At 45.8% G+C, this 9,924-nt stretch overlaps 1 pseudogene; it reads left to right on the top strand.

The window, feature by feature from the left end:
* The first annotated feature begins 1,097 nt into the window (after window positions 1-1,097).
* On the top strand, window positions 1,098-1,869 carry LOC125426387 (annotated as a pseudogene).
* Window positions 1,870-9,924: the final 8,055 nt, after the last annotated feature.

Genomic DNA, 9,924 nt, shown 5'->3' with positions numbered 1-9,924 from the left:
AAAACTAACAAAATGAATTTCAACAGAGATCAATGTGAGATACTACACTTAAGCAGAAAAAAAAAGAAATGCACAGATATAGGATGGGTGAAACGTGGCTGGACAACAGCACATGTGAAAGGGATCTGGGAGTCTCAGTAGACCACAAATTGAACATGAGTCAATCGTGTGATGCAGCAGCCAAGAAAGCCAAGGTGATTCTGGGCTCCATCAATAGAAGTATAGCGTCTGGATCGAGGGACACAGTAGTACCACTCTATTCTGTGTTGGTCAGATCTCACCTAGAATACTTTGTCCAGTTCTGGGCACCACAATTAAAGAAGAATATTGACAAGCTAGAACAGGTCCAGGGGAGGGTGATGAAAATGGTCAAAGGTCTGGATTCCATGCCCAATGAGGAGAAATAATGTATTGTCGAAGGCTTTCACGGCCGGAATCACTGGGGTGCTGTGTGGTTTCCGGGCTGTATGGCTGCGTTCCAGCAGCATTCTCACCTGACATTTTGCCTGCATCTGTGGCTGGCATCTTCAGAGGATCTGATAGTAGGAAAGGAAAGCAAGTGGAGTATATATACCTGTGAGTAAAGGTCAATAGGAGAGGGCATCTGAATAGGAGTGGCCTGACAAGAGAGTAACAATGAAGTGTAGCATGTGAGTAACAATGGAGATAGCAAGGTCAATAGGTGAGGCATCTGAATAGAAGTAGTCTGGCCTTTGTTGCCTTTGATTGTCTATAGTCATCCTGTGTTTGTGTGGAGCTGATTAGTCACTGTCTTGACTCTAGTGTTTTTCAAAACTGGCAGCCAAATTCTGTTCATTTTCATGGTTTCTTCCTTTCTGTTGAAATTGTCCATGTGCTTGTGGATTTCAATGGCTTCTCTGTGCAGTCTGTGCTTTCCTTTCCTACTATCAGATCCTCTGAAGATGCCAGCCACAGATGCAGGCGAAACGTCAGGAGAGAATGCTGCTAGAACACGGCCAAACAGCCCGAAAACCACACAGCACCCGAGGAGAAATAACTCCGCCATTGGCAGTCCCAAGCCTGGATGCAAGAGGAGGAGGGTTGAGTGCCAGGCTAGCATAAAAACCCCAATCGCTATGGAAAGAACGAAAAGAACTTCAAGCATTTCTGGTAAACCAGGCGGGAGTTTGGCTTCACATAATGTGACAGTGTTAGAGCAAACCAGCACTGGTGTCTGGTACCTGAGTTCAGAAATGATCTTCTCTGCCAAAAACATTACAAGAGTTGGAGCATGGAATGTACGAAGCCTATACCAAAGTGGACGACTTGCCCAATCCTACAGGTATTTGACGACTACTGGCTGGACATGATAGGGGTCAGTGAGGTCAGGTGGACAACAAATGGCTGGATCAACAGCAATGGCAAGACCATCTTGTATGTAGGTCATGAAGATCGGCTTGAATGTGGGGTTGGCCTTATCCTGAGCACTGAAAAAGCACTCATTAGTTGGCAACCCATCAACAACTGGATCATCACAGCCCGTTTTGCTCATGGACATGCCAAAGCAACTGTTGTACAGGTCTATGCACCAACGGACAGTGCAGATGATGAAGTAAAGAATGAATTCGGCTCCAAGACATCTTTGCTAACATTCCAAATCATGACCTAAAGCTCCTGATTGGTGATTTCAATGCCCAATGAGATGACAGCCAACAAGGATTCGAGAATGTGATTGGAGCTCAGCTCAGTGACAAGGACAAGCAATTGCTATCATTCTGTGAACTCAATGGGTTGTGTATTGGGAACACATGTTTCCGACGTCGAAGGATCCATAAGAAGACTTGGTGGTCACCAGACGGGCAAACCTTCAATGAAATTGACTTAATCTGTATCAGCCAGCATTTTTAGAATTGTGGCATGAAAACAGGCAACCATCTGCCATCTTGTCCTTAGTTCCTCTCCAGACAAAGACAGACAAAAAAATCAGACGAAGGACAGTGCCTGCATGTCCAGTTCACCATTCCCTGAGGCGCAAAGCCACCCTGACAAAAATACATGCATAATTTCCACCCTCAGAGCATCTGGTCAGAAGCCAAGCATTTGGTTATTTGTGCCATCAGGACAATCAAGACGTATAATGGAGCCATTGCTGAAATCAGTGTGGTTTTGCAGGTTTTTCCCAAACAAGGTTCAGGAAAGGCAAACAGCGCTTCTCGAGTGTGGTCTGTCACTTCCAGTTACACAACCGGAAGTGATGACTAGAGGTGATGCTATGGTGTCACTGGGATGCAGTGGCATAGCACTAAGGGAATGGGGGTGCGCAACGCACTAGGCACATGCTGGTGCAAGGGCAGGGTGTGGGCAGGGCAGGGGCATTCCAGGGCGTTCCGTGAAGGGTGGGGTGGGGCAGGTGGGGGTGTGGTCAGTGGTGGGATCCAAAAATTTTAGTAACAGGTTCCCATGGTGGTGAAATTCAAACAGTGGCGTAGTGCCAATGGGAATGGGTGGGGTACGACGGGGGCATGGCCGGGCATTCCGGGCGCAGCCGCTGTGCCAGTCCTTGGGCAGGAAACGAATGCACGCAGGCGCAGGCTGCCACACATGCCGGTGCACCTCCTGCTAGACTGCTTCAAGTTCTGCGTGCTACTGCTGAGGAGCGGAGGAGGGGCGTAATTAAGGCAAAAACCACGTGGCAAAATCACCAATTAGTAACCCCCTCTCGGCACACACAAATAATTAGTAACCTACTCTCGGGAACCTGTGAGAACCTGCTGGATCCCACCTCTGGGTGTGGTAGGGCGTAGGGGGCACGCATGCCCTGGGTTCAGTTCCCCCTCGCTCTGGCCCTGCTGGGATGTCATTTCTCCCTCCCCCTCCAAATTTCTCCCATTGCTTTACCAGCCAACGGCAGGGGATTGGAGGGAAGAGGCAAGCAATCTAATGCTAGGATGTGGTACCCCTACACCACTTCCTGAAATAAAGTGGGATATTAGGGCCTTCTCAATAGCGGTGTTATGGAGCATCCTTCAGGCAGCTGAACTGCAGGTGCCCAGTCTATTAAGCTTTAGGAGCCAGTAAAAACATGGCAGTTCACCCAGGCTTTGAGTTCTGACTGAGCATATTCTTCTTTTGTTTTGCTGCGTATTTTTGCACTTCCCCCCTTGATACTCAGGATTTACTGCCCTTCTGCTGGACTGACATTTATATCGCATCAGTAATTTGGTGGTTTTGCTGCTTTTATCGTTATTAGGCTTTATTGATCTTGTGTTGGTGTAATTTTATTTTGTTTTGATAGCTGTCTTGGAAGTAATCAGTCGACTGGGGTGGATAAAATCAATGAATTGAATAAACTTAAAAAAAAACCTTCAGACCATTCAGGTTGCAGCGGGTTGCCAGAAAATTCGTTTCAAAATCCTCCCAATTCCTGTTTCAATTCAGGGGATCAAAGCTTTGCACTAGGATCAAGACTCAAGTTTCCTAAACGTCAACCCTTTTGATTCAAGCATCCCTCCCCATTTTGATTTTGCTTCTCCCTTGCCGGAAACAAATGCTCCCCCCCTCAGTTTCCCACCCCTTTCTTTTTCCTCATCCTGACTTTTACCATCAAACTTAACACATCTTCCTTTGGGTCCACTGCATAGGATGGCATATCTATCATTGGCAAAAAGTGCCCGGCCCCTCGATGATGTGGCTGGCCTCCACTTGGGCCAGGGCCTTTGTGGCCGTGGCCCCTGCCTGGTGGAATATCTTCCTCCATCTGTTTGGGCCCTGCGGAACCTTGGTGAGTTCCGCAGGGCCTGTAAGACTGAGTTGTTCCACCGGGCTTTGGGAGGGACCATCCGCTGATTACATCTTAGGTCTCTTTGACACCAATGAGGGCCAGGGTTTTTTACTGAAGGTTTTAATGTTGGACACCAACAATTTTGTATGGAACGCTGTGTTTACACCCAGCTCAAGAAAGGGGGGAAAATCAGGTAATGACAGACAGGAATTGTTTCAAAGAAGTGAGTGCAGACGAACCTCATGGTAAAGGAGGGGGACTGAAAATGCTTTAGAAACACTTCAGGTTATTTGTGCGGAAAGAGCCTTTGTTAGCCATTATGAATCATGATCCATGCTGGATTAGCTGAACCACTGAATTCTCTCCAAATCCCTCCCCCAGGAATTCAGGAGAATGACTTGTCTGTGGTTGAGTTACAATGAACTGTTATTAAGAACATGTTTTTACTGCCCTTTGCAACCCCCTCCCCACATAGGTGACATATGTGTTTTTTCCGCACAAATCACTTAAATTGTTTCTAAAGCCCACTGCAGGGTAAGAAATATAGTAGGCCTAGATAGGGCAGGGGGTGAGGGCAGGTAGGGGCCAGGAGGGCTTGCTGAAGTTGGGGGGAGAACAAGGGGTTTTTTGAATATCCAAGGATGAACCCTTCACTACTAACCTCCACCAATAAGGGAGCATACCTGCATACCTGAGGGACCGCCTCTCCCCATATTGCCCCGGTAGGCCTTTCCGCTCCTCGGAGGAGGACCTACTCGTGATCCCTGGCCCAAAAATGATCAGGCTGGCCTCGACGAGGGGCAGGGCCTTTTCAGCCCTGGCCCCTACCTGGTGGAACAGGCTCCCTAGGGAGATCAGGGCCCTGCGGGACTTACAGAGTTTCCGCAGGGCCTGCAAGACGGACCTGTTCCGCCAGACGTTTGGCCAGCCTGGTTAAAAATACATCTACCGTGTCATCTGGCCTCCCGTGGGCACAAGGGGGGGAGGGGAGGTAGCCAGACGCCATCCACATTTTTAAATGCGTTCTGTTTTTATGTAATTTAATATTTAAATTATGTTTTAATGTATGTTTTAACCTTGTTGTGAACTGCCCTCCGCCCTCAGGGGGAGGGCGGTATATAAAATTAATAATTAACAATAAAAAAATAAAATAAGCAGCACTTTGTGAGTCCTGCTCCCTTATTGGTGGAGGGTTTGTCGTCGGACATTCCATCCCTTAAGCACTTTATTATTGGTGAGATATTAAATATCCCCATGTGCATAATGAACATTTGTGGCCAAAACCTCAAGTTTTATGGCAGCTTGTTGAGAGCTGTTTATGACATGTTTGCAGTTCTTGGAAAGGAATGACTTCACTTCCTCTTTGAAGTCATCTGCTGAACAAACTTGGCTGCCTTGGTTAAAGATCCCAAATTCAGCCGCTCCAAGGGGGAGGGTTTTATTTGGGTTACAAAGCTTTCCCAACTCCATTGCAGTCAGTGTAATCATGCTCAAATTGTATCCAGTTGATGCTCTTGCGCCGCTATGTCAGCTGCAGTGATGGATTAGCCAGGTAGTCCCACCGGGAAGCCACCTAAGTGCCGGTGTAACCTCTATCTGTTGGTTCTGTGGGACAGAACTTGGAATGAGTTTGCAACAACAAATTTTAAAAACAAAATGGTTTACTTTCTTAACATCAAACATCAACATTTAACATCACACTTCAAGGTCCTGTTCAGGTTGCATTTTCAAGTCCTTAATTTACAATCTACTGATACTGCCAAGTCCAATTCTTCTTTGCAAGTGGGTCGGCTCCTGAAGACTCCAAGGGCTTGATGAACAGGATTCAACATGGTGAAGGTTTCCAAGAGAACTCTCACCCATTACAAACATTTAAAAAACCTTTAACAAGGTGTTAAGGGCTTATACAAACCAAGGTCCGAGTCTGGTAGCCTTGTCTCCTCCAAACTACATGAGTTCTGCAGCCTTCTGCTGCTTTGAGTCTCCACCCCTTTCTGGGTCAACCCATTCTGAGCATGGGGGTTACACCGGCACTGGTGGGATGGAAAAGCTGCTCCTCCCATTCTGAGGGAAAGGGTTTAGCTCAGATGAGGCAATTGAAGGCTATAGTGGTGAGTCACCAGTGGATCTGGACTCCTTCTGATATGGCTTCAGTCAATGCTGGCTCTATATATTCTGTCATCAGTGGATCACAGTGATGAAGACAGGCTTGTCAAGTCTGCCCTGGCCATTGGTGGTGGGATTTTACCAGGCTTAAAATAAGGCCTAGGCCTTGACAATACCCATGTGATGATGTCACTTTTGGAAGGGTCACATAGATGACAATGAGAAAGGTGTCCTGGTACCGTGTTTCCCCGAAAATAAAACAGGGTCATATGTTAATTTTTGCTCCAAAAGATGTGTTAGGGCTTATTTTCAGGGGATGTCTTTTTTCCTCGTGATTTTGCACCCCCCACATGACCAGATTAGCTGCGCCGGGGAATCTGTACCCAGGGCTTATTTTTGGAATAGAGCTTATTTTTCAAACATCCTCTAAAAATCACGAAAAATCATTCTAGGGCTTATTTTCAGGGTAGGGTTTATTTTCGGGGAAACAGGTTATCTGAGTAAAAACTCCAGGGTAGAAACTGTGATTACCACAGCATTTTGCCCAAATACCCAAGAATCTGCATTGTCATTGGCAATAAGATGACATCACTTCCAGAAGTGACATCATCACACCAGCAACATCGAGGCGTAGGCCTCATTTCAAGATTGGTAAGACCATGGCGGCCAGCTGGATCACACCATGGAGAAGGGGTCTGGCAACCTAGGTGCAGCACAGATAGGGGATTGATATCTGTTGTCATTTAGATCCACGCTGCCACCAGCTATAAGGAAAGCAAGCCCATTCAAGCTAGAATTGCTGATTCTGAGTTGGTTGGAGATTTGGGAAAGGAGCTTGGATGATTGACTATGGAGGGACTTCCAGTTGAATTCACCTTCAAAAGCTTTCATTTTCTCCAGGGGAAATTATCTCTGGAGTCTGAAGATCAGTTGCAATTCTGGGAGAAATCCAGGCCTCCCCGAAAGTTGGCAAACCTTATCTGGAGCTTCTCAACCTAAGTGGAAGAAGAGTTAATTTTTATGTCTCATTTTCCTCAACATTTTATGGAGCCCCAAAGGGACTTCAAATCACCTTCCCTTCCCCTCCCCACACCTTGTGAGGCAGGAGGCGCCGAGAGAGTTCTGAGAAAACTGGGAATGGCCCAAAGTCACACAGCAGATTTCATGTGGAGAAGCAGGGAAACAAATCCAGTTCACCAGATTCGAGTCCACATTAATAACCCCTACACCTCTCTGTAGGGCAGGGAGACATGGGACTCCCCAAACCTACCCTTCCTGCTACGCTCACTGGTTGCAGTGAAACTCCTATCCTTCCCTATTTCCCACAACCCCTTGTTGACTTAGTGTCAACAAATCATAGATAGATTTAGAGACTATGAGCGACACCTTTTTTTATTCAGCAAAGATTACAGCTTGCTCACTTCGAGCTTTGGGAATTTCCCCTAAATATGGCGTCCCAGCCAACTACCTTGCTTCCACCCTATCTGTTGATCAATGACAGGACTTTATGATGGCCCATTTTAACAGTATTCCTTCTGCTACGATTTCAGATAGATACCAACATATTCCAAAACATCAAAGGTACTGTCGTTGTGACTTTTTTGACTCTCTAGAGTATATTCTCCTTGAATGTGATTTAAATGTGGACATACGAGCACGCCTGATTCACCCTCTATTGCTGCCTAAGAGAATACAAAGCTTTTCATAGGCCGCACATTTTCTTTTAACGGACCATTCTTTTGATGTTACATGAACACTGCTTCCTTTTTGGCGATTATTTGAAAACGGCAGCCATCGTTCTTAATGACCTTATTTGTCCACTGTTGACAGATGATATTTTATTTCATTTTATCATTGTATTGTTTTTGTTTTGTGCTCATAAAAGGCACTGACTGACTGGCTGGCTGGCTGGGTGGCTGGCTGGCTGGCTGGCTGGCTGGCTGGCTGGCTGGCTGACTTAGTTTCAACCCTACCCATCCTTCTAGGGCACAGGTGTCAAACTCGCAGCCCTCCAGATGTTATGGACTACAGTTCCCATCATCCCCTGCCAGCATGATGCTGGAAGGTGATCATGGGAACTGTAGTCCATAACATCTGGAGGACTGCGAGTTTGACACCTAGGGTTACCCGTTGCTATGGATCTCCCATCCCTCCCGATTTCCCACAAAATGGTTTACTTTCTTAACATATAACATCAACATTTAACATCACATTTCAAGGTCCTGTTCAAGTTGCATTTTCAAGTCCTTAATTTACAGTCTACTGATACTGCCAAGTCCAATTCTTCTTTGCAAGTGGGTTGGCTCCTGAAGACTCCAAGGGCTTGATGAACAGGATTCAACATGATGAAGGTTTCCAGGAGAACTCTCACCCATTACAACCACAAAAAGAAACCCTGAAACAATAAACTCCAACATTTACAACATAGCAAAAATAAACAACTACCTTCCCAGTAGTTCCCAACAATATTTCAGTTACCTTAGCAAGGTGTTAAGGGCTTATACAACCAAGGTCCGAGTCTGGTAGCCTTGTCTCCTCCAACTACATGAGGTCTGCTGCAGCCTCTTGCTGCTTTGAGTCTCCACCCCTTACTGGGTCAACCCATTCTGAGCATGGGGGTTACATATGCACCTACCCCCAGCATCTCCCTTGCAGTCAGATACTATTGCTGGTAAGATGTGGAAACCCAAATGGTGGGATCTTCTTGCCTGATCAAACAAGCTATAGAAGGGTTTAAAAAATGTAACAAACATTTCTGGAGGAAAATTTCAGGGGGAAAATGGACGCAACATAGATAAGCACCTGGCATTCTCCGACAGCAGGCTTCTACTTAAGAATGTGACAGAAATTTCTCTGCTCGAGGTAAGGAAGATAGAGACTCTTCTAAATTATGTCCCCCGTGAGTGTTGCTAAGACATACTTACCCATATTATATGAGGTAGAAAATTAGTACTTTAAATTGTTATGGTTACATCTGCAGTAAAGTGTAAGTGTTTGCAGTTTTTCAGAAGTTTGCCCATGGTTTGTCATGTCGTTCACCCACTGAGAAGAAAATTTACTCGCTGGAAACTGATGAAGCGGCTCAGGGGTTCGAAGGAAACCGCTGCTAACTCTTAACTCCGAACCTTTGAAATTACCTTTGGGATGAACAGGCTTTATTTACGTGGAATCTCCATTATCTGAATCGCCACTCCTCCTCAGTTGGTAAACGGTGGGGGAGCAGCGAAAGGGCAAAGCCAAAACATAATTTATTGAAAAATTGCTTTTGCCATTCCCAAACTTCCTTGAAGCATTTCAAATATTTTAATCCTTCCTCAAGAAGAAGAAGAAAAAAGAATTACTTCCCGTTCTTCCCGTTCTTCTCTTATTGGCTTTTTCCCTGTGCAAATATTTTGGGAAATTCTGAAAGGCATTTTTTCAATAAATTAATTCCTTGCACCGAAAGGCTTTGCCCTTTGAGTCATTTTTCCCCCACTGTGCGATGCCTCCTTCCCGATTGCAGTAAACACAGGGGTCCCATTCTCCCTATATGAGATATCAGCAGGGATTCAGAATAACAGCTTTGATGTGAAATGGGAATCAGGAAGAAGGCAAATGCCATAAGTCAGCGGTTTTAAACATTCTTGTCTCCGGAAACGTTCCCTGAATTGATGCCAGCGGATGAATGCAGGAATGCCAGCCATGGAATCCTTCTGTGATCCTGATGACAGCGCAGCAACTCTGAAGATCATGTGGTCAAACAGCAGCAAGGTCTCATGGGCTTTTGCTGTTGCCCTGCATGAGTTTATGGCTGGTGATGGCTACAGTTTCTGGGAAATACCTGGACAGTTTCCAGATGGAGGCTGGGGAGGGCAGGGTTTAGGGAGGGTGGAAACTTCAGCAAGTATAATGCCCCAGAGTATGTAACCTCTATCTGTGGGTTCTGTGGGGCAGAACTTGGAATGAGTTTGCAACAACAAATTTTAAAAACAAAATGGTTTACTTTCTTAACATATAACATCAAACATCAACATTTAACATCACACTTCAAGGTCCTGTTCAGGTTGCATTTTCAAGTCCTTCTATTTACAGTCTAC

This window comes from Sphaerodactylus townsendi, linkage group LG02 (assembly GCF_021028975.2).
Source record: "Sphaerodactylus townsendi isolate TG3544 linkage group LG02, MPM_Stown_v2.3, whole genome shotgun sequence".
NCBI lineage: Eukaryota > Metazoa > Chordata > Lepidosauria > Squamata > Sphaerodactylidae > Sphaerodactylus > Sphaerodactylus townsendi.
This window is presented reverse-complemented; position numbering and strand designations above follow the sequence as displayed.